The following is a 25,760-nucleotide window of genomic DNA, read 5'->3' on the forward strand; positions in this document are numbered from 1 at the left end:
GTGTGTGTGTGTGTGTGTGTGTGTGTGTGTGTGTGTGTGTGTGTGTACAAATAAATTTGGAGTCTAAACTGCAAAAGAGGATCCATGACAAACTCAAAAAGGTTAACAACTCTGGCTCTAAGAGAACCTCTATTTGGTGGTGGTGGTGGTGGTGGTGGTGGGGAGGATAGAGGGAAAAGAACATTTAAGCTTTGGAGTCCAGAAGTCCCTAGAAACTCTGCCTGAGTGTCTGGCATCAGGCAGTCTCCAACCTTGTCTGAGCCCAAACCTATCCGAGACATGACAGCTATGTGAACAACACATACCTTTCAAATTTCTGTCTTCAGTGAGATCATTAAACAATCACTGGAGTTCTTAACCTGGAATTCATGGACTTACACTTATTTTTTTCTAATTGTTGCATTTCAATATAATCAGCCTCCATGTCATCCTAAGAATTTTGTTTTATTTTATTTTATAAAACCTTTACTTTCCATCTTAGAATCAATACTATGTCTTGGTTCTAAGGCAGAATTGCTGTAAAGGCTAGGCAGTGGAAGTTAAGTGACTTGCCTAGAGTCACAAGCTTGGAAATATCTGAGGCCAAATTTGAACCCAAGACCTCCTGTCTCTAGGCATCTAAGGTCTGTAGCTGCCCCCTAAGTATTTTATCTTATGCAATTTTAAACTTTCTTGTGAGGAGGGGCCCATAGGTATTACTTCTGCTCTAGGACTTGGGTAGATAATATGAGTGGAGAGAGATGTTTCCCGTGCCTAACTGAACTTCAGTCTGGCTCTGATTCCTTTCCTGAATTGATGTATGTGTGGCTAATGTTAAACTGATAAAGATCAGCCCATAGTTACGAAGAAAAGTATTAGCTGTGCTCTTGTGGACATTCTCATGGAGCCTGGTCCCAGCTTACCACATGCTAATGGAGTTGGGTGGAGTTAATAATGCCATTAACCCTCAATTATATTAGCGGTTTTAGTTACAAAAGTACAACTCTTACAACATTGTGAGATTGATGATACTCTGCTTATTGCCCTCATTTTACAGATGAGGAAGCTGGGAGGTTAAGAGAGTTTAAGTGACTTCCTCATAGTCACACAGCTAGTATATGTCAGAGGCAGGCAACAGGCACCTTCCTCTATTTTTTGTTCTACTTTTCTTAGTCAGAAGTCTTCAGGCAGCTTGTGACAAAACCAGGAATTGAACTCAGACTCTCTAGGCTCTTCCCACTACACATACTGTCTCTGTTCATGGCCAACAAAACAGATTTAAGGATAGGTGAATAGTTTCTTGGGATCTTCAGTCAGTTCTTTCTTGAGGATGCCCCTCCTCTTTCTACCATTTCGGAGGGAGCTGAATTTGAACTTTATAATAAATTACTGAAAAAGTAGACAGCGGTATTTATGGCTTCCCTTGGCTCGAGACTGATGGCTTCCACATGGGATGTCCAGAAAGTGGTTTGTAGATATTTGTATTTAACGAGATAGGGCAGTCATCTTTTTAATCTTAAAAAAAGGCATAATAGAGACGAGAGAAGCACTGTAGATCAAGAGAAATACCCTTTGTCCACGTATATGTTACTTCTACATTGCCAGTGTAGGTTAGAGCCAGTCCAAGAAATCACATCTCTTGCTCTTTGCACCTGATGCCATGTTTTCAAATGCAGTAGAAACAGCAAATGCTGGAATTTTCATTAAGTGTCAAAGTGTGCTATAATTTTTCACCCAGTTAACCACACCCAGGGGAAATCTAACCATTTGGATCATGAGGACATAACTAAGGCACCATTGTTCACATGGTGGCACCCTACCCTAATTACAGGCCAAGTACCTAAGAAAAAATAAACAACTTCTGGAATGCAAGCCTTAAAAGTCTTGCAAAATCCGAAAAGCATAAAGCAATGACAAACATCCCAAATGCAAGTGTGGAATAAGGAGATTCCAAGATATGGGAATAAACTTAGTGGTTTTCAGTGATTTGAGGATGGAGGAAAGAATCAATAATAGAGGGCAAGTTTACAAATCGACTTACTTTTCAAAGAAAAAAATGAACCACAGGGTAGGGATTACCACTCCCAGAAGGAAGTGGTCTGCTCATGTACTACAGTGTCTTTAATTAAACTTGACAAATATTGATTGTATACTTCTTATGCATGGAACACAATGATAGGTGTTCGAGGAGCTTCGGAAGACTTAAGGGACTTGGTTCCTATGCTCAAAAGAGCTCATTATCAGTTGAGGAGACCACATCTGTTCAGGCTACTGGTAGGACTTTTCCGTGAGACCACATTTTTAATTATTTAATACCTATCAATAAGAAAAGAGATATCATTTGACAAAAATCTGTTTTCCAACTGCCTTTTCTGGAACCCACTTCTCGAGGATATCCAGAAGCTACCAAGCTACGACATGGTAGCTGGGAGAGGAGAAGGCAGTATGTGTATTATATCTTTTAAAAATGGGTCCATACTGACAATTCTATCTCGTGAGATGTGGTACGTCTAAGTGTGGTGTGTAAACATTTTGAGAAAACCTGTGAGGTGGCAGAAAGAACACTGGACTTAGGAGTCAGGACATTTGGTTACTAGTCAGGATTTTGCTACTAACTAGCTTGTGCTGGTCATATAACCTGTAGCGGAGGGACTCCAGAGGTCCCCCTCCGTCTGCTACATTCTATGTTGTAGAAGGCTTGCAGCAAATATGATACACTATGGTTTATAGCTCGCTATAATTATAGGGCTCAACAGCAGGAGGAACACTGTATCCTAAATCAATCCAATGCCTACTACTTGTTTAGTCATGTCAGGTCGGTTTTAATATGCGTTGAATTGTTTTTCTTTTTCTTTTCTTTTTCTAACCCAGTGCTGCCCCCCTTTGCAATGTTGATGGACAAAAGAGCTCAACCAGTCCAGCTGTGTGAAGATGCCCAGAAGAACTCTATTCAGGAGATTGCTATTGATAATATTGTGCATTGTATAACCTTTTCTGATTTAAAAAAATCCATTTAAGCTCATTTTCTCAATAACAGCCCTATGAGACAGGGCAGGTTGGGTTTCCTTATCTGAGAATTTAAATGACTTACCCAAGATTATACAGCTAGTTAATCAGCGGAGCTAAGAACTAGAATATGTATTTCCTAGCTCCCAGGTTGGCATGCTACTAGAATAGAGGCATCCTAAGGGTAGAGAATGTTACGTTTTTGTTTTTGTCTTTGTATCCCCAAGCCTTGCCCATAGTAGGCATGTTTGTTGAACTGAACTAAATTCAAAAGTCTCCACCAATTACCAAGAGAATGCTTCATCCTGGGAATAACTCACCATCATGAGCAAAATGTTCCTCACACTTCAACAATATAGATCCTTATTTGAACTTAAGGTGAAAGGTCTTTTCTTGGACAGAACTCTTCAGCCTCCGAACACTGACTGTGGCCAAGGGAACGTACAGTATGCCTGTCGTCACCAAGGGGGAGAGAATAGAAAAGGACGTGGTTGGATTTATATAGACCTATTATTATTTCAAATTGCATCAGGCAAGAAAAAAAAAGAAATGTGATTTTCAGGATGCCGTCATCTGCCCTATCCCTTCATTACAAGGCTGGGTTGTAACTCCTTCTGACTCTCTCTTTCATCTAAAAACATTTGTAACTTGGCCATGCATGACTCACATTAAACCTCATTATCTTGTTCGTTGGAACAAGGCTGGTTGACAACACTTTAAATAGCTGGCTCCTTAGGACAGAACACAATTAATTTTTATATCGCATCTTTCCCATAAAACTTAGCAAAGAAGGAAAAGCCAGAGAGGTAATGGTTTTATGTATTATGTTTGGCAAACTCCAGGGAAATGGGGAAATGCAGAGAGACAAGTAGAGTTCAAGGTTAACCAGCATTGGAATGGGTCATCTAGTGGGTTGGTCGAGATGGGATTAAGGAAGTCTTGCATGAAAGCAGAGAAATGGACCACATAAATGGACCTTCACTCATATCTTATCTCTGATTCTATGACCAGTATGATCTTGGGCAAATCACTTAATGTCCCTGGGCCTCAGTTTATTTATAAAATTAGGAGATTGGACTAGATGTCTCCTGAGATCTCTTATATGTCTAGCTTTATGAGCTTTATTACAGAGAAGTTGCCTTCTAAGACCATGAGGAAGATTAAAGAAAGGATTTTTAGGTCATTAGGTGCCCAGTCTCTCAGTGAGGAATATCAGGAAGTGAAGAAAAAGGGAGATCTTGAGGAAACTAAGTCCTCATTGATTCAGAGGATAGATTTACTTTGCAAATGGGACAGCATGAACTATGTGGATATCATTGTTGCCTGGGCATTGCTGGAGAGCTTAGCAAAAAGCTAAGTGTTATGGTGCACATCGGTAATTCCGGAGACAGAGAGGCTGAGTCTAATGTATTACTTGAGCTCAAGAGTTCTGAACTGTAATAGGGCTAAAGCTGTTTGGGTGTTGTAGTATAGAGAGAGGGGGTCATATAGTATATTGGGAAGGAAGATATAAAGGGTTTATCCAAAATAACAATTTCTTAAATAAATATTTCAAAGCTAGGCTAAATTTCAATACTACAGATAGGTAGGAGGCAGCTTGGCTGGTCAGACAACCTCCCTCCACAGGAGACCCAAACCAACTGTCTCTTCCTCAAGATTCCAAACCCCTAACTGATTTCAAAACTCAGCCAAAGCTTGAAAAAACTATATGACCCCCTCTGTACTACAGTGTCCACATTAATGTATACCTGGATTGCTACAGGTGCCATTATGGTGAACCCTCAGGAGAACAGGGCCACCAGAATGCCTAAAGAAGGATGAACCAGTCCAAGTGAAAAAGGGAGTAAGTCAAAGCTTTGGAACTAATCAACAGTGGGTTCTAGCCTCTGAGTCTATACCTAGTGAGATAGGGAGACCCCATTCAGAAAAACAAACAAGCAAATAAAGCCAGTGGATCATAATAATAGTGCCACTACTACTAAGCAACATTTATATAGTACTCAAAGATTTTTAAAGTCTTTTACATATATGATCTCATGGGATAATTAAATCAACTTGATCAAAAAGGAGTTTTTTTAACCACAGAATAAGTCCAGATTACATTGAAGAATGAGTAGGAAGAAGTTGAATGCTCTTAAAAGTTACTAGTAGTTTTGGAAATTATAGAGCATTTTTTTGTAGACCAGACGTTGAAGTAAGAGATTAAAGTTTTCTAAGGATGTCATAGAAAAACTGTTCAACTTAGAGTCAGAAGAACTAGAGTTCAAGTCAGAAGAACGAGAGTTCAAGTCCAATCTCCAATACTTGTTGCATGTTGTTTCTTGTTATTCTATCATTTCTGACTCTCCATGACCCCATTTTGGGATTTTTTTGGCAAAGTTGCTAGAATGGTTTGTCATTTCCTTCTCCAACTTATTTTACAGATAAGAAACTAGGGAAATGGGGTTAAGTGATATGCCCAAAGTCATCCTAATAGGAAATGTCTGAGGTCAGATTTGAACTCATGAAGATGTTTTCCTGATTCCAAGCCTAGTGTTCTCTCCACTGTGTCACCTAATTGCTCTTACTTGCTATATAATCATCAGCAAATCACTTTCTATCAATTTTTTCATCCACGAAATGCAAATAATAATACCTATGTTCCCTACTTCTCAGGGGTGTTAGGAAAAACAAATGAGATAATGTATGTTAAGCTATTTGTAAACCTTTAAGCACTATGTAATTATCAACGATTATGTTATTAATACTGTTCTTATTGCGTAGGTCATTTGTCTCTGTTGACCCTCGCCTTACTTTGCTTTGTTTTCCATGTTCCCTCTTCCTTCAGATGAAGTACCAGATTTCAGTCACTTAATCTTTCTAAGCCTCAGTTTCCTCATCTATAAAATGGGGATAAAATACCTTGTAATAATTAAAATTATGAGTCTGATAGTAGCTTAATAACTTCATTAAATCATAGTAGTAGTAGTAGTAGTAGTAGTAGTAGTAGTAGTAGTAGTAGTAGTAGTAGTAGTAGTAGTAGTAGTAGTAGTAGTAGTAGTAGTAGTAGTAAAGAGAGGGAAAGATAGGAGAGAGATAGAGAGATACTTAGCTTTCTAATCTGTTGGCTGCCATGATGGGCCTGTGGCCAGCTCAAACAAGGGTTCCTTCTGCTCTCCACAATCTAGCCAGAAGACCCTGACAGGCTCTTGGTCTGACCTTATAAACTCTTTTCTCCACTCACTAACTCTCACATGTCACATCTCAGGAACCAACCATAGTTTCTTATTTTATTCTTATTCTTATTTTTAATTGATTAATTAATTAAAATTTTAAATTTAATTTCTAATTAATAAAGAAGAATTCTTATTCTTAATTTGCTTGGGCCACCCAGGGGGGACGGTGCCTGTGGAATCAGTTTCCCATCTGTTTGGTTCCTTCTTCTTTAATTTCCTTTCTCTGCAGGCTTATCTATACCTGAATTTACTCAGAGGTCTTTGACCTCCAGGTCACAGAGAGATGATATTAAAAAATACAACCTAATGGAGAGAGAAATTTGCTTCTGACAACCTATAGGGTCTATTTCATGGGATTATTATGAGGATCAAAGGAAATAATTCGTGTAAAGTATTTTTAAAGCCTCAACATATTATTTATGTTTTAACTCTTAGTATCACTATTGGTATTATCACTGCACTTTGACTGACTTTGAAGGTATTTTGTGGAGAGATAGCATCCCTATATATGCTGGGCAAACCTCTGCCTGTTCTTCCAAAAGGAAATCCAAGGACACAGGCATAAAGTTTGGGGAAAACGTCCTCTACCTTTGATGTCTTGGGCAACCAGCTTGGCTGTTGGCTTCCCATGGAAGTGACCCCTGCCTGACTTACCTAGTTATGCAAGGTAAAGTCTACTAGGATCTAGCTGGCTTTTTTTGGGTTGAAGAACTCTGATCTCATCGTCCAACACCAAGGGTAGCAGACCAGGTAAACTCTATTTCAGGCCATAAAAGTGAGTCAGAGTCTTAGACAGGAAGCAACCAACTTCACAGACATTTTCAATGAGACAAGCATTTTAGTCTGGCTTGAGAACATATTCTGAATGGTGAATGGGGGAAAACTGACTTGTTTCCTGTTTTCTTACTTTTAGATCATAACAATCAGTGAAGAAATATTAAGAGCTTACAATGATTCATGTAACCATGGAAAAATATTCTAAATAAATAAATTAATTAAATGAACTTAAAAGTTAAAAAAAAGAGCTTACAATGGAGGCAGCTCAGTGGATAGAGAATCAAGCCTGGAAATGAGAGGTTCTGGGATCAAAACTGGCCTCAGCTACTTCTTAGCTGTATGGCCCTACAGCAAGTAACTTAATCCCAATTGACTATTCCTTACTACCTTTCTGCCTTGAACTGATACTTGGTGTTGACTCTAAGTCAGAAGGTAAGAGCTGTTTTTTTTAAGGATTTCTTATGTGTTAGACCCTGGAAATTTGAAAATAAGTAGAGGAAAAGGTCTCTCTGACTAGAAAGAATTTATAGTCTTTTTTTTGAGGAGATAACCCATATTTATGAGATGATTTGAGAATAAGACAATGGTAATAAAATGTGTAGTACAGATAGAAAATGGAGTTCAATTCAATTCAAATCAATGAGCATTAAGTGACTACTGGGCAGGTAGGTGGAGCAGTGGGTAGATCAGGAAGACTCATCTTCATGAGTTCATGAGTCCAGCCTCAAACACTAACTTTGTGACCTGGGCAAATCACTTAACCCTTTTTGCCTCTGTTCCTCATCTATAAAATTAGCTGGAGAAGCAATGGCAAGCTACTCTAGTATCTTTGCCAAGAAAAACCCAAATGGAGTCATGAAGAGCCAGACATACTAAAAAATGACTAAATGACAATTATAACAACAAAAATGCCTACTAGGTTCCAAGCAAAAATCCTTCCCTCAAGGAGTCTAATTTTCTAGTGGGAGATTGAACATAGTCAAAGATAAAGAAATATAAAAATATTTCTGGGAGAGGCTGAGAATTAATAACTGAGAAGTCAGGACCAGAAAAGACCACATGAAGAAGGTAGTAATTAAGCTGAACATTGAAGACAATCAGAGATCCCAAGAGCCATAGAAGTCAGGAGGGAGAATATTCTAGGCATGGAGAACAGTTTATGTTATGTATATGGAATGGCAAGGCGATCAATTTTTCAGAAATATAGACTGCATGAGGGGGAATAAAGTGAAACAAGTAGGCTGCAGTTAGATCAGATAGGGCTTTAATGTCAGAGGAGACTGTATTTTATCCTGTAGGCAATAGGGAACCATGAAAACCTTGAGCAGAACAATGATCAGTTCCATTCTTTAGGAATATTGATTTGGCAGTTGCATGAAGGATGGACTGGAGAAGCAAGAAAATGAAAGCTGGGAGACCAAGTAGGAGGCTATTATCATAGTTCAGGTTGAAGATGAGTATCTGAACTGGGAAGGCGAGCATGGCAATGGAGAGGAAGGGTCAGAAAAAAGATTTGAAAAGGCCAGATTACAGGAAGAATTTGGACTTGAAGGATAGATAGAATATTCCTAAGTACTATTTACTGTTAACTGGCCTATGTGTTCCAAGTAAATGGGCCTTCCAAAAAAGACTTCTAAATGCCATGGTCTCTTATTGCTTATCACAGAAGAGATATTCTAGAGTAATTCTTTGTTGAAGGAAATGTAAAAATATCACATGATGTTGATTTCTGGTTTACATTTCCTCTATGGTAAAAATCTTTTGGTTTAATTCTGAAGAAATAGCCATTGTCATGAACCTGGTAGGAGTGTTACCTTAAAGAATGGGCCAGGGCTGGGGTGGGGGGGAGAGAGAGAGAGAGAGAGAGAGAGAGAGAGAGAGAGAGAGAGAGACAGACAGACAGACAGACAGACAGACAGAGAGACAGAGAGAGACAGAGAGATCTGTCTGAGTTTAGTTTTTTTGGCTTTTCCATTTCCAAATAACACCACATGGAAAAGACTGCTTTATTCTTTCATGGAACATCAGCATTTGGTTGAAGATGATCCTTGATTTTACAAGGAAGCTAACTTATTTGTAATTCCTAAGGAATCAATATTGAATTGGATGATTTTTTCCTGATGCCTAATTCTTCATTGACATGATTATCCAAAGACCATACTCAGAATCCAAAGATGAGAGATTCAAACCCACCCAGAGCATGGGATAATGGTGTTTAAAAACAATAACCTCTTCCTTTCCATGAGCTCTTCTTCATAATGCATTTTCTCATCTGCACCTGAAAGTAGAATATCTGTTACAACTTCATGTCTATTCCAAAAAGAAATTGAATTATTTTTTGGAGATGAAGATTCTTAAGCAGGAAGGATAGCACATAGAGTAGGTTTGAATGGTTGGGTGGGGGAAACAATTCACCTTTTAAATTCTTTTACATATTAATCCAAAATCATTACAGAAAATTAGTTTTACGTTACTATTTTAAAGTACAGCAATGCTTCAATTAACCCAAGTGCTGAAGGGATGGCTAATTGGATTTTCTGGTTAGGTTAGGGTTAACCTGACCTCTACTCTTTTTTTTAATTCCCCTAGTTTTAAAAAATAAACTTTGATATTAAAAAATTCCAAAATATGTCTATTTTCCTGCTTCAGTAATAATGGTAATTACAATTTATATTTCTTTAGTGTACTGGGGTACTTCCTCTCAACAACCCTATTAGGTAGGAAGTCCAAGTATCATTATCTCCTCTTATATATAAGGAAATAGGCTCAAAGAGATGATATGACTTGTCCATGGTTTGTGTCATATCCAGGTTGCCTGACTATGCTTGTGTTTCCCAAACTATACCATGTAGCATGTTAATAGTGGAGATAGTGGATCTTTATTTGATTCAAGATCTTGAAATACAATCATCATTGTTATTATTTGTTCCTTTCTACTAAAAGTTAAGACAACATCTCAGTTAACTGAATTTTCCCCATGAGTAAAAGGAAATAGGTAGGACAATTCTGTTAGTCACCAAGGGCTTCACCTACTCTTAACAAATATCTAAATTATTATGTTAGTGATCAAATTGCTGTTCTCCTTTTATAGAAGAAAAGCATGACAAAAATCTTCTCCTACCAAAGACAGGTGTGCTGATACATTATTGGTGAAACTGTAAATTGGTCAGATTTGTGGAGAAATTATTTAGACTTGGGTGAGAAACTTTACTAAGTTTTTCAATGTTATTTAAACCATTGATTCTATTACTGTACGTATTCCCCATTGTAATATGATTATAGACCTAAGGCTGGAAAAAAGTTCAGAAACCAACTAGTCTACCTACTTTTATGATACAGATAAGGAAACTTAGACCTCTATAAGTGAAGTGACCCCTGTAAGGTGTAGTTAGTGTAAATAAGTAAGTGTAAGGTGAGTTCATGTGTAAAGGTAGTTAGCAGCAGAATTATAATTCAAATATAGGTCCTCTTGTTCCAAATTCAATATTCTTTCCCCTGCCTTTGCCTCAGATTAGCTAAGCATACTAATAGGACAATTTCCCTAACTACCATTCCTCTTGATGGACTGAGTCCTCACAGGATGGCAGCTACATTTCTGACTCAAGATTATTCTAGGAATAATCTTAAGACATGAGGTTTCTAGTACAGTTCACATACCTTAGCACCTAGGATTTCCTTCCTCTGAAAGAGCTTACCATTCCTGTAGCCTGTTTTCCCTGGAATATTCTTCAACAGAGCTCTAGGATCTCTGCTTCCAGTAAGACTTCCTGGATTCCGTCCCACTTTCTTACCTTTTCATTTTCCCCTCCTCCCCTATTGAAACATTCTTCTCTTCACAGACTCATCATAATATTTTGTCTGGACCACTCTTTTGTACTTACTATGTCTTCCCTGAAGCTTACATATTTTGGTGTGTATTCTCTTCCCTCTTTCACATTGAAAACTCCTTGAGAGCTGGAAAGCTAACATTTTCACCTCTTTGGAACCCTTACTCTTTCCATTTCATCCATTTGTTCTTTGTGCACATAGTAGGATGGCTAAGAAGTATGTTGAATTGCAGTCAGAGACCTTACTTGGCTGCAAATGATGAGTTTAAAGTAGCAGTAGAGAAGTGGCCAAGATTTCAGAAGTCTGGCTATCCACCCAACACTTTGGATTCTCATCTACACAACATATCCAGATTTCTTGTGTTTCCACATCTGTATTGAGAATATATAATGATCAGATTTTATTGCCAGAACCCTGAGAGTTTCATCTGGGACAGACATCTTGGAAAATAATATTTATCATAAGATTTGGGTTGACGTTTTAAAAACATGGAGGAGTGGAGAATCAGCTAAACATCTGGGCATCTTAGAGGGAAGTATAGTACCTTACATTTATATGGACTGAAGGCTCCTCCTCTGTCTGTAGGCAGACAACATGAGGGGCTATTCACAGCCCCCAAAGACATATTCTGTAGCCTTCTGACTCAACGTGCAAATGAATAAACAGATGGATTAATAGGACTTTGTAAAGCAAAACCAAGATTTAGATAGCAGCAGCCCCCATAGATTAGTCATATAAACTTAATACACAAAAGCAATAAGATTTTGAGACTGTTGTTAAGGTGTACCTGTCTTTTGAGACTCCAAGTTTCATTTCTACTGAGAAGTTATGAAGCCTTTTAACATTTGTTTAAGCTTGGAGTAGGAAGGTCTGATTTCCTTCAGATTCACCTGAAGAAACCGAGGCACACGGTGGAGAAGAGACTTCCTCAAAGTCACATCAAGAGTTGGAGGAACATAAAAGCCTTGGAACCAGGTCTCTGAACTTTTCTCCAACATTCTTTCCAACACCTCGGGGAGGGTGAGGGGGAACCAGCCCAACACAAAAAAAGGTGGCAGTGGGTGGTGGATGTGTACAACTTAAAGGCTGACTTTGTTCAAGGGGCTTAGTCTGAAATATAAGCCAATCTTGTGGCCTGGCTTGCAGGCATTTAGAAAGTGGGGTTTTCTAGGGTGAGTAGAGAGTTATAAACAGATGGCTGGCTTAGAAGAGAAGACTTCACCCTGACAACATTTTTCATACTTGAAGCTCTTGATGTGAATATTCAAAGTGCCTTCTTCTGAATGAAATCTGTATCCCTCCTTTCCTCATTTACCTCCTCCTGCCCCCTGCTCCATGAAGATGAATTGCACTGATAAATATTTTTACTATTTTCAGAAACAGTGGATTGGTGTAAGCTGATAGCTTCTTGCTATGTCTACTGCCAGCGCCCATGCAGCTGAACAACCAAAGATACCATTTCTCTTTCCCCTGTGCTAGCCAAATTGTTAAAATGCCCAGAGCAGCTGCTGAGGAAACAACAGTGAAGAAATAGTAGCCTTATAGTTTGAGCCAATATCTCTACTCCCTGCATCCTTTACTGCCTCTTGCCTCCTCAAGCAGCTTCCTTTAGTTTACAGTACATATGCCTGGAAATTTTTTTCCTAGGAGCCACATTCAATAAATCTGAATAATAATAGGATGGAAAGTTAGAGAAAAAGAAAGAAAAAATCCTGAAAATGATTTTACTTTTAATAAGGAATCTGGAAAACATTTCCAGCCTCACCTCTCCTTATGGTTATAGAACAGGGATAAAGGTGAAGAGTGAGGAAATGAAGAGGATTAGTAAAGGTACCGCTTTCTTTCTTTTTGTTTTTCCAACACTTAGGGGTTATTTGCCCCACATTTCAGAACTCTTATATTTTCTGTGAGTATGAAGTTTTCCATTCCACCTAGGCTAGTTTGTATTAAGGGCAGGTAACTAGATGCCATAGTAATCATGGCAAAAGGACCACAGTTCTCCAGTTTTGAGTATAGAACAGATGATGAAATAAGGTGATTGCTTATTGAAATAAGGTGATTAACAGCTTTTCTCTGTAGCTGATGAAATAAGGTGATTAACAACTTTTCTCTGTAGCCAACTCTAAATGCAACAATTTTCTATTTGTATTTGTGTTATTTGCATATATTACATATAACATATTATATACATGCTATATATAATGTGTGCTTTGTACAATGTATTATATATCTAATATAGCACATATTAGACATGTAATATATATCTAATATCTAATATATTACATGTATATCAAATATAAATTTATTGTAAATATAATGTTACATATAATATATGATATGTTATATACACATGTATATATAGGGCAGGAAGAAAAAAAAATGGAAGACAGTCCATCTGGGTCCTAAAGATGGAATAGAAGCTCACCAATCTGTCATTGCTCTCAGAGGAATAGGAAAAGGCAACTGTATTTGGCTTTATATACTATATGTCAGGCTAACAGGAAGGGGAAAAACATAAACGCAAAACAAGAGGATGTCACTGCTCATTTTGTACTGAAATGGGGGCTAATTTAAAGATGGAGTCACTCATACTAGGACAGAGATGACATAGGAATCCTCTCTTTCTCCACACAGTTAAGGAAGCAACTGGTCTTCATCAGTTGGGCATCAAGGAATAGACTAAAGGAGAGCTGTTAGATTAAGACAGATTCTGATTGTGAATGACTTGAATATAAAAAAAAGAAACTACAAGTAAATTAGGTGAACATAAAATAGTTTACTTGTCAGATCTATGGGAAAGTAAAGATCTTAAGACCAAGCAAGAGTTAGAAAATATTACAAAATATAAAATAAATAATTTTGATTACATTAAATTAAAAAGGTTTTTGTACAAACAAAACCAATGCAATCAAAATTAGAAGGGGAGTAACAAATTAGGAAAAAAATCTTTATAATAAAAAACTCTGACAAAGGTCTAATTACTCAAATTTGTAAGGAGCTAAATCAATTACACAAAAAAAGCAAACCATTCCCTAATTGATAAATGGGCAAGGGACATGAATAGGCAATTTTCAGATAAAGAAATCAAAATTATCAATAAGCACATGAAAAAGTGTTCTAAATTTCATCCTTAGAGAAATGCAAATCAAAACAACTCTGAGGTACCACCTCGCCCCAATGCAGATTGGCTAAAATGACAGCAAAAGGAAAGTAACAAATGTTGGAGGGGATGTGGCAGAATTGAGACATCAATGCATTGCTGGTGGCATTGTGAATTGATACAAACATTCTGGATGACAATTTGGAACTATGCCCAAAGGGCTTTAAAAGATTGCCTGCCCTTTGATCCAGCCATGCCACTGTTGGGTTTTGTTATAGGGAAAGCAGGAAGTACCAAAGCAGAGGCTGAGAGAGAATTCCAGAACCTTGGAGACAGTGACTCTGAGGAGACAGTTGAGTTTCTGGACTTGCTCTCTCTGGAAGACCTTGTCTGTGTGGACTTATCCTTCAAGCCTTTCAACTGCTAGGAAGTGGTTGAGTTTGGGTTTAAACTCCACAGGTGAACTATGTGAGTAAAATCCTTACTCGCCTTCCTTTTGGATTTATACTTGCTACTGCTGTGATTCTACCAGACTCCTGCCCAACCCAGAGGACAACTGTTGTGAGATATCTCCTTTGTTGACCCAGTGGACCTGTGAACCTTCCAGCTTTCCCTTACTCTGAATTACTAGCAAAGGGGGGTTGGGGAGATTTTGGATTAGGATATAGTATAGGTAGCTGGGAATCTGGAGGTAGAGATAAGTGTAATAACATCTATTTGAATCCTATTGGACTTTGGTGGAAGGGATTAGTTTTAACCCCAGTTAGATGATCCCATTCCCCTTTCCCTTACCTGTCCTAGTTTTATAATAAAACCCTGTTTTACAACATAGTAATAACTTGTCAGTTTCTCCCTGGAATCCTTCCCAAACATTGGACTTCTGATGACTGGCCCCAAAGGCTATTTCATCTAGTGTCTAGAAAACTACCTAAATCTTACTAAAATATATGTTTATTATTTCAGTTTATACCCCGAAAAGATAGGAAAAATATGTGTACAAAAATATTCATAGCCACTTTCTTCATGGTGGCAAAAAAATTGGAAAATGAGGAGGTGTCCATCAATTGGGGAATGACTGAAAAAATTGTGGTAACTGTTGGTGATGAAATACTATTGTGCTGAAAGGAATGATGAACTGGAGGAATTCCATGTGAACTGGAAAGACCTCCAGGAACTGATGCAGAGTGAAAGGAGCAGAACCAGGAGAACCTTATACACTGGAGATGGATACCCTGTGGCACAATCCAAAGTAATGGACTTCTCTACTAGCAGCAATGCAATGATCCAAGACATTTCTGAGGGACCTATGAGAAAGAACTGTGGGAGTAGAAACACAGAAGAAAGACATTTTCTTGATCGCATGGTTTAATGGGGATATGATTGTGGATGTAGAATCTAAATGATCACTCTATTACAAATATTAATAATATGGAAATAGGTCTTGATCAGTGATACTTGTAAAACCCAGTTGAATTGCTTGTTGGATATGGGAGGGGGAAAGGAGGAGGGGAAGGAAAGAACATGAATCATGTAACTATGTAAAAACATTGTAAATTAATTAATTAAATAAAAATTAATCAGAAACAAAAATAAATAAAAAATAAAAAGGGGAAAAAAGAGTTATGGCATTATTGTTGGATCTGTAGATGACACAAAGGTAGAAGAGATAGCTACCATGATGGATGAGATTACAGTTCTCAAATTATTTCAACAGGCTAGAATATTGGGTTAAATCTAATAAGATGAGACTTCAAATTTATCCCTATTGAATTTCATCTTGTTAGATTTAACCCAATATTCTAGCCTGTTTGAATAGTTTGGGATCTGTAATCTCATCCACCATGGTAGCTATTTCTCCTACCCTGACAGCTGTTCAACCAGAAGAGATTTGGAAATTTTAGTTGATGGAATACTCAGTACCAGACAACCATGTGATGTGGCAACAAAAACAAATTACCTTCATCTTAAACTTCACTGGAAGAGGCATCATCTCCAAAATTAGGTTTGCCATAGTCTTTGGATGTGGTATGACTAGAGCAGACCACATTCAGGAGGATATCTTACTCATTTCTGGAAATCATGTTTTCGGAAGGACATTGATAAGTTAGAGAGAATTCAAAGTAGGACTAGCCACTAGGATGGTAAAGAGCCTCAAGGATATGACACATAGAGGATGCTTGAATGAACTGGGAAGGTTTAGCCTGGAAAAGAAAAGACATAAAGTGAGCTTATGGGTATCTTTAAGGTTTATCATGTAAAAGAAGGATGAGACTTGTTCTGTTTGGTGCCAGAAGTCAGAACTAGAAATGTCAAATAGAAGTTGCTCTAGGGAGATTTTGACTGAATAAAAGGAAAAACTTCTTACCAGTTAAAACAGTCCCAAAGTAGAATTGTCTACTTTAGGATATAGATAGAAGCCTGAATGACCACATGATGGGGATCTTAAAGAGAGGAGCTCAGTACAGGTGTGGGTAGGGCTTGATGGCTTCTGAGGTCTCATCCAGCTCAGAGATGCTGAGAAATGTGTGAAAAGTGAACAAATAATATTTCATAAAATAGGTGTAATAATAGGAATAGGAGCTTAGATTCCTCTCCTTTTTAGAATGGGAGCTCTTTGAGAGAAGGGACTATATCAATTTTTTCTCTTTATGTCCCAAGTCCTTAGCCCATGTTTCACTTTGTTGTTTTCATTCATGCCTGACTCTTTGTGATCCCTTGTGAGGTTTTCTTAGCAATGATTCTAGAGTGGCTTGCCGTTTCCTTCTCCAGCTCACTTTATAGATGAAGAAATTTAATTGAACAGGGTTAAATGACTTGACAGAAATCACATAGTAAATATCTGAGGCTGAATTTGAATTCAGGTTTTTCTGATATCAGGTTCATCTTTTGTTAATCTAGTCAATTTATATTTTTGTAAATATTCATCCATTTCACATAGATTATCTGATTCATTGTCACACAACTGAGCAAAATAGCTCCTAATGATTGCTTTAATTTAGTCTTCATTAGAGGGGAAACCACCCTTTTCATTTCTGATACTGGTAATTTGATTCTCTTTTTTCTCTTACTAATACTCTATTTTTTTTCCACAGAAGCAGGTTCTACTCTTATTCATTAGTTCAATAGTTTGTTTACTTTCAATTTTATTAATTTCTCCTTTGATTTTTAGGATTTCCAACTTAGTCTTTAATTGGGGATTTAAATTTTGTTATTTTTCTAGTTTTCTTTAGGTTGCACACCCAATTCATTAATCTTTTTCTCTATTTTAATGATATAAGCATTCAGGGATATAAATTTTCCTCTGAGTACTGCATCCCACAAATTCTGACATGTTGTCTGCTCATTGTCATTCTCTTCAGTGAATTCAATGATTATTTCTATGATTTGTTCTTGGATATACTTGTTTTGAAGGATTAGATTATTTAGTTTCCAATTAAATTTTAATTTGCCTTTCTATGAAACCTTATTGCTTATACTTTTTTTTGCATTGTGATCTGAAAAGGTTCCATTTATTATTTCTGCTTTTTCTGAATTTGGTTGTGAAGTTTTTATGCCTTAGTACATGGTCAATTTTTATATATGTACCATGTGCTACTGAAAAGAAGATAATTTCCTTTTTATCTCTATTGCAATCTTCTCTTGATATCTATTAAATCTAACTTTTCTAAAATTTCATTAACTTCCTTTATTTCTTTCTTTTTAATTTTTTGGTTAGATTTATCTAGTTCTGATAGGGGAAGGCTGAGGTCCCCCACTAGTATAGTTTTACTGTCTATTTCTTCCTTGACTTCTTTAGTTTCTCCTTTAAAAGTCTGGATGCTTTACCATTTGGTGTGTATTTGTTAAGTACTGATATTTCTTCATTGTCTATACTACCTTTTATCAATATGTAATTACTTTCCTTATCTCTTTTTATCAGTTAGCTTTGTCTGTGATCTTGATTGCTAATCATGCTTTTTAAAAAATTTCAGTTGAAGCCCAATAAATTCTGCTCCAGCCTCTTAACTGTATTCTCTGTGTGTCTACCTGCCTCAAATGTGTTTCTTGTAAACAACATATGGTAGGATTCTGGTTTTTAATCCACTCTGCTATATGCTTCCATTTTATGGGTGAGTTCAACCCATTTACGTTCATAGTTTTATGATTACCATTTGTGTATTCCTCTCCATCTTGATTTCCTCTTTTAATCTTGCCCTTTCTCCTTTCATTCTTTCCCTCCACTCCAGTGTTTTGCTTTTAATCTCTTCCATCCTTCCCCCTCCCATATATTATTCCCCTTCCCACTACTACCCTTCTTATTCCTCTCCTACTTCTCTAATCACTCCCCTCAATTTCTCTTTCCCTTATATTATTCCTCTCCCCACCTCCTCCTTTCTTATTCATCTTCTACTTCACTTTAGGGTAAGATAGGCCATTGAATCTGGCTTTTCTTCCCTCTCTGAGACAGTTCTAATGAGAGTAAGTTTTAAGGATTGCCCATCACCACTCTCATTCTTGTCTCCACTGTAATAATATTTCCCTCCTGCACCTCTTTATGTATAATTTACCCCATTTTACTTCTCTCTTCCCATTACTCTTAATACAATCCTCTTTTTCACCTCTAGTTTTTTTACGTATCATCCTAAACAGCTTACTACCAAATCCTCTGTCTATGTATATTTCTTCTAACTACTATGATAATGATAACAATTTTTAAGAGTTACAAATATCCTCTTTCTATATAGGAATATAAGCAATTTGATATCATCAAAGCCCTTAAATTCTTTCTCTTTCTTATTTATCCTTTTATGTTTCTTTTGAATTTTGTATTTAGACATCTAATTTTTTGTTTAAGTCTGGAATGCTTAGAAATCTTCCATTTTATTAAATGACAACTCTTTCCCCTGAAAGAATATAGTTAATCTTGAAGGGGTGGTGATTCTTGGTTATAAACCCAGTCCCCTTGCCTTCCAGAATATCATATTCCAAGTCTTCTGGTCCTTCAGTGTGGAAGCTACTATTTCTTTCTGGCTACTTGCAGTATTTTCTCTGTGGCCTGGGAGCTCTTGAACTTTGCTATAACATTCCTGGGAATTGTTATTTGGGGATTTATTGCAGGAGATGATCTGTAGATTCTTTCAATTTCTCTTTTACCTTCTTGTTGTCGAATATCAGAGCCATTTTCCTTGATAATTTCTTGTAATATGATGTCTAGGATTTTTTCTTTTTTGATCATGACTTTCAGGTAGTCCAATAATTCTTAAGTTGTCTCTCCTGGATCTATTTTCCAGGTTAATTATTTTTTTTTCAATGAGATAGTTCTTATTTTTCTTCAATTTTTTCATTATTTTGTTTTTATTTTATTGTTTAATGATGCCTCATGAAGTCATTGGCTTCTTTTTTGCCCAATTATAATTTTTAAAGAATGAATTTCTTCCATAGCCATTTGATCTTTCTTTTCCATTTGGTACATTCTACTTTTAATGAAACCCTTTTCTTTATTGAATTTTTTTTTAATCTTTGTCTAGTGAGCCAATTCTATTTTTTAGAAAACTCTTTTCTTCATTAGATTTCTGTGTCTCTTTTTCCATTTGACCAATTTTGCTTTTTAACCTATTATTTTCTTTTTGTATTAGTTTAATTTCTTTTTCCCATTTTTCTTCAACATTATTTGATATTTGAATTCCATTTTGAGTTCTTCTAGTATTTCAGACCAATTTCCATTTTTTGGGGAGTTTTACATATGGCTTCTTGGATTTCACAGTCCCCTATTGGCTCTGTGTTTCCCTCTTTGATACCATAGAAATTTTCTAGGGTTACGTGTTTATTTTGCTGTTTGCTCATTTTCCTGGCCATTTTTTGCCTGTGGACTGGGAATTCTGAAAGCTGATGATTCTGTCTCCTCTGTTGCTGGCTTGCATGGCTCTGCACTGTGAGGTATTTTGCTCTGGGAATAGGTCTTCACTGAAGGAAAGGCTTGAAAGGACCAAGCACTATGAACTTTTGGCCTCATTGTGGGCTGGTGCTAAGTCCTAGGCCTTCAAGGTATGAATCTGGGGGGCTATGTTGTTAGTATAGCCTGGACTGTAGGATCTTGAAGTTGGCTTATACCCAGGTATACCTGGTACAGTAGATGGTGGTTGACCAGCACTTCCTCTGTGTGTAGTTTTGTTTTTGGTTCCCCTTTATCCCATGAAAATCAACTCTTTCTGCCAATCTTTCAAGTTGTGTTTAGTGGGAAGCCCCCTCACTCTGTTTTGCTGTTGATTTTTGACTCCTGTCATGTTGAAGTACTTTTAAAAGATTAGCTTGGAAAGATTGTTAGAGTAGTTTCATCTTTTGGCTGCTACGAAGCCACCATCTTGGTCCTGTCCTATTTTAGAGCCTACATTGCTTTAGGCGAGGAGATGAGGAGTGTCTAGTGGTTCCATAGCAGAAAAGAGGTGAAGTTTTTTAGTGGGGGCCCTGTTGCTCTGGAAAAGAGAGAAGACATTCACCGGAGTTGACTCCTAGATCTGAAACTTTCCTAGACAATGACTACCTTGCCTGATATTCCTGTAGGCACCAGAAAAAAATAATAAAAAAACTCAAGAGGTATGTTAGGATTTCCCTCTCTAGCATTCAGGTCTCAGGTTACTTTTAGGTTACTTGCTAGTAGCTCAATGATGCCATTTTTGGATAAGAGTACATGCTGGAATAGGCTAATGCAGTAGTTGAAGGAACTTCCTTTTGTTAGATTTCTAGCACCATTTTGGGTTTTAACCTTTCCAGTGGAAAGTCTACTGAAGTCTATTGATCTATTCTCAGTGTCCTGTTCTTAACATGCATAAAATAAAATACTGTATATAGTATTAGAAAGAAAACTATTTGCATAGGAATATAGTTGTTGAAATATTAAAAAGGAAAATTCATGGGCCCCAGCTTGAGAACCCTGATGACAGTGACTTTTTCAGGTCATTGGAAAGGGTAGCATGCCCTAGCCAAATCAACTTCTGGGTATATCATCATATGGTAGAAAGAGTTTAGGATTCAGCCTCAGAGGACCTAGGTTAAAATCTTGAGGGTTCTAGCTTTTAACTGCCCATATAATTTAATCTTCCTGGGTCTTAGTTTCCTCATTTGTAAAATGAGGGGATTAGGCTTCATGACTTTTACTGTCCCTTCTGCCTCTAACAATATGATCCTATAACTTAGCTTTTAACACTGGCTTTCATGGTTGCCATCTTTTAACCTCTAGAAATGGCATCAAAAGAAGACTGAGTGACCTGTCTCCTTTTGGAATCAGACAGAGGTCACAAGGAGGCCTGCCCTAGTGCTGAGTCAATTCACAGAAGCAGATGGTGTCTGTGGACTCACCCTCCAAAAAAGAACAGCCTGGCAATTATGGCATATGGGACCATTTCCAATGTTAATTATAATGATGATTAATTATAAATAATAATTCAGATGCCCTCCTGTGTTGTTCCTTCTAATCTCTTTCTGCCAGACTATAAAGGAGCCTGTAGAAACATGGACAGATATCAAGGTCTTCATCCTTGGCCATGGGTCAAGTAATCATCTTCCCCATTGGGTGTAATGGGACAATGAAAGGCCATGGATGGTGGGGCTGGGGGTCTGAATCCATCCATTTTCTATTAGGTATTTTGAATTTCTGACCAACCTGGTGACTAGTTTGAAGTCTTTGATGAGGTCTAATTAAAAATCAATGTGATATATAATTAAATTCTAGTGATCACAAATGCACCAGTGAGTCTCTTCAGCTCTTAGTCAAAGGCAGGGAAGGAATGCTGCTATTGATTGGCCCGGGAGTCCTGTACAATCATCAATATGAAATGGCTCGTCTGAGGGCCAGTTTTGCTGCTCAGATGTGCAGCTGGCAGGCAGCATCATGGAGCTCGGAGACTGAAGGACACACGACTGACTCCAGTGAAGGTGTCCAATGTTCTCTAATCATTTAAGTGCACCACACAGTGAGCCAGGCCCCGTCCCACAGTCTCCACCCTGCCATCAATCTCTCCTCTAAATGGGCCCTGAGGAAGCACCCCAGAAGGGGAGGTAGAGGGAGAGTGCTGATCGATGTTTTCAAGTCTCAGGCTGCCATTTTAGCTTTCTTCCTCTTCCCCATTCTGCTGTGGTGAAGTCACCCTGTAATTATTTCCACTCAGGTCTATCAGACACAAAGTCGACTGGCCTAGCTTTAAGGGGGGCAGGTTTCCTTTCTTTACTGAGTTGGCATGAATAAAGATTGCATTGATTAAAGACATAAATGGAACTAAGAGAACATTTTTTTTATTATTTAGTCTTTGTAAATATTTAAAAGTAGCTTAGAAGCCCAAGCCCAGTCATGGTAGACCTACTGGAGAGCATGCCGCTGGTCTCCAAGCTCTTTTAAAAGAAGAATGGAGGCTTTCTGGAGCACAAGTTCTAGATTGTTTCTGATTTTGGATGTAGGCCTAGAAGAGACTTTAGAGTTCAATGAAGAATAGAATCATAGACATGGGAACCAAAAGGCCTCCGAGGTTATCAAATCTCACCTCCTCATTTTAGAAATGAAAAAATAGGACCTGAGAGAGTTGAAAAGATTTGCCCAAGGTCATACAACTTATAAGTTGGGCCACTAGGTTTGAATTCTTCTGGACTCTAAATGCGATGCTTCTAATGCAGTCTCCCAACTAAAATAACTTATTCTCGAATAGAATATTATTTTCTTTCCTTTTTAAAAAAACAATACTGGGTCTCCTTGTTTTGGTTAGTTTGGAAGTTACAGGGTCTATTCACAGACCAGATCCCACTACTGATGAGCATGGGAACTTTGACCTGTCCTGTTTTCAACCTGACTTGGTTTGCTCTTCCTTAGGAAGGATTGGCAACTCTGCTCTGAAGATTTTACTGAACAGGTGCTTGGCTTAGTATGAACACTTGATCAATCCAAGCCCTACTTCAGGCTTTTTGTATGCATAACCTCATTTGAAGTTGGTAGAGACAGTATTATTATCCTTATTTTAGAGATGCAGAAATTGAGCTTTGATGAGTTTAAATGACTTTAAAAAATTATTTCCTGTCTTGGAATTAATACTAAGTATTGGTTCCAAAACAGAAGAGCTAGGCAATAGGAGTTAGGTGACTTGCCCAGGGTCATACAGATAGGAAGTGTTTGAGGACAGATTTGAAACTAAACCTCCTATCTCTAGGCCAAGCTCTAAAATCACTGAGACACCTAGTTGCCCCAAGGCTAAATGACTTTTTACAGGTCACACAATTAGTTAAGAGGAAGAGTTGGGATTTGAACCCAGATCTTGACTTCTAATTCAAGGCTTTTTTCATTTCACCGTTGCTCCTTTCTCCTATGACCAACATTATAACTATTAGCTAACAAAATAAATAATAAGTAGCACAGTGGATAGAGTGCTGAGCCTGGAACTAGGAAGAGTGATCTTCCTGAGTTCTAATTTGGCCCCAGACACTTAGTAGCTGTGTGACCCTGGGCAAGTTGTTTCACTCTGTTGGCCTCAGTTTCCTCATCTGTAAAATGAATTGGAAAAGGAAATAGCAAACCACTCCAGTATTTTTGCCAAGAAAATCCCAAATGGGGTCATAAAAAGTTAGACATAACTTAAAAAAAACTGACCAAAAACAAAAAAAAAGTAGTTATCTTATTGGTATGGTTGTACTTGCTGTTTGTGTTCCTGAAAGTCCAAAGTGCCCAGGGTCTTTCAAGATTGTTGATGTCCTGAAGAATAACAGCCTGGGAACATTCTAATAGCTTAACTAAGAGTCCTTTGGGGGGAGGAAGAGGGAGGGAAAATACTGTTAATGAATAAAAGGTTGACATAAGGAGATTAATAATACAAGACACAGGACCAGAAAAGTGCCTAGACTACCTTGCTGACCATTCTGGATCTTCCAGGACTGAAGATGTTTTGAAATAGAGCTTTTCTTTAGAAAAGCTTAAATTAGCATCCTGAATATAAACCCTCTGTCTAACTCTCCCTAACTTGTGATTTAAGGCTAGTCTCAACTCTGCTAAAGGTTATTTCACTGATGCTTGGCTCTGATGCTTGACCAGGTTTAATTTTTGTCTTTCCAATCTTGATATGTACTCTTTGAATTAAAAAACAGAAGCATCCTCGCCTCCCCACTCCCATCTTTATATGAGGCTGCTTTTACTCACTCTAGTTTTTCCTTGGTAAATCTCTTAGCTCCTAATGCAGACACTGCTACTTTGAGGACACAGTTATCAGTTCAATTGTTGCTGGGACCTCTATGGTGGATGTAATGGATATTTTGAACTGCCTGGTGGCAGAGTGGAGGAAATTGGGCCTCTTTGTTCCTCCCTACCCTCTCAGAAGCAGGCTTGGAGCTGCTCCATTATTAGACAGGCTTGTCTTTGGAATGGGAGATTCTGAATTGACTTATTGTTTTATCTACAACCCATAGGATGGGATTGACTTTTCTTTAACCAACCAGAAAATATTTTCTGTGTGGCATCATATGCTTTCATCCAATGATCATAGCACTTCATTCTACCCAAAGTGGATAAGTTGCTGTTGGTACAGAATTAACCTCTCTGATTGCTTGAATCAATAAGCCCAAGTCTTTGGTGTTTAATTGGGATAAAGTGGACCTTTACTCTTACATAATCACTTACTCTGTGTTGACCCTACAAATGCCAAGGGGAGACCTGAGAGACTGAGAAGTGTTAGGGAGGGAAGTAGTTTAGATGTAAACTGTAAATTTCAGATATTGGTGTTTCTTTTCTTCTCTCAGACTAAACTGAAAGATTTAAAAAAAATCACTCCTGAGCTGAGCATGAAATTTTGAAGTTATCATCACATTTGTAGTCATAGATCTTAAGTTAAAAGAGACCTCAGAGGATTCTGGCATGGTAGAAAGAGTACTGACTCTGGACTGGGAGGACTTGGGTTAATAACCTGTCTCTGATGGTTACTCCCAGTGTGATGTTGGGTGTGTCACTTAATAGTCTGCTTCTCAGTTTCCTCATCTGTAGACTGGGGGAGAATTGGATCAGATGGCCTCTGTGACCCTTTCTAGCATTTCAGATCTATTGTATGATCCTAGCCTCTCATATTTTACAGATGAGGAAATTTTGGTCCAGACAAGGTCACAAAAATAGCAAGTGGACGAGTCTGGATCTAAACTCAGGAATCCAAGTCCAGTATATTTTCTCCCAGGGCTGAGCTGCTTAGTATCCCTTAAATGGCAAGTAGGTTACTCCAATCTACCAGCCTAGACTGGTAACTCAAGTAAGGTGCTACCTGGTGGCTGACTGAGCTAATCCAATCTAATCCTTTGGCTAGACAGCTGACCAAATAATAAACTGTGTCCTTGGTGTGAATAAGTACTGTGAGGATGCACCAATGTCACCAAGTTCTTGTATGTGAAAGCTCTTTGGAAATCATAAAGCCCTATGTAAATGTAAGAGGTGATTATTATCATTATTTTTTGTGTAACCCTAGTTGGTTGAAATAGGAATTCTGTGATGTCATCTGCTAGATTTGAGAGTAGCACCCCCAGTGCTAGTCTTTGAATCAGAAGAGTTGGGTTTCCTTCTTGGCTCCTCCATTTACTTAAGGTGTTTGCCCGAGGCAATTCATATCACAAGATAATAGTTTTAGATCTAAAATGGACTTTAGTGATCATCTAGCTAACTTTAAACTTTACAGATGAGGAAACTGAGACTCAAAGAAGTTCCATGATGTAGGCCATTTTCTCATCCATTCTGGAGTCCCCATAGATTACTGATTTCCTTGTGAAGTACTCTGGACATTTTGGTTCAACCCCTACCCCATTATGAAAGAAGGCACTTTTAAAGTCAACTTACATACTCCTAAACACTTGGTTATTACAATGCTAAT

This window comes from Gracilinanus agilis, chromosome 5, assembly GCF_016433145.1.
Source record: "Gracilinanus agilis isolate LMUSP501 chromosome 5, AgileGrace, whole genome shotgun sequence".
Taxonomy (NCBI): Eukaryota; Metazoa; Chordata; class Mammalia; order Didelphimorphia; family Didelphidae; genus Gracilinanus; species Gracilinanus agilis.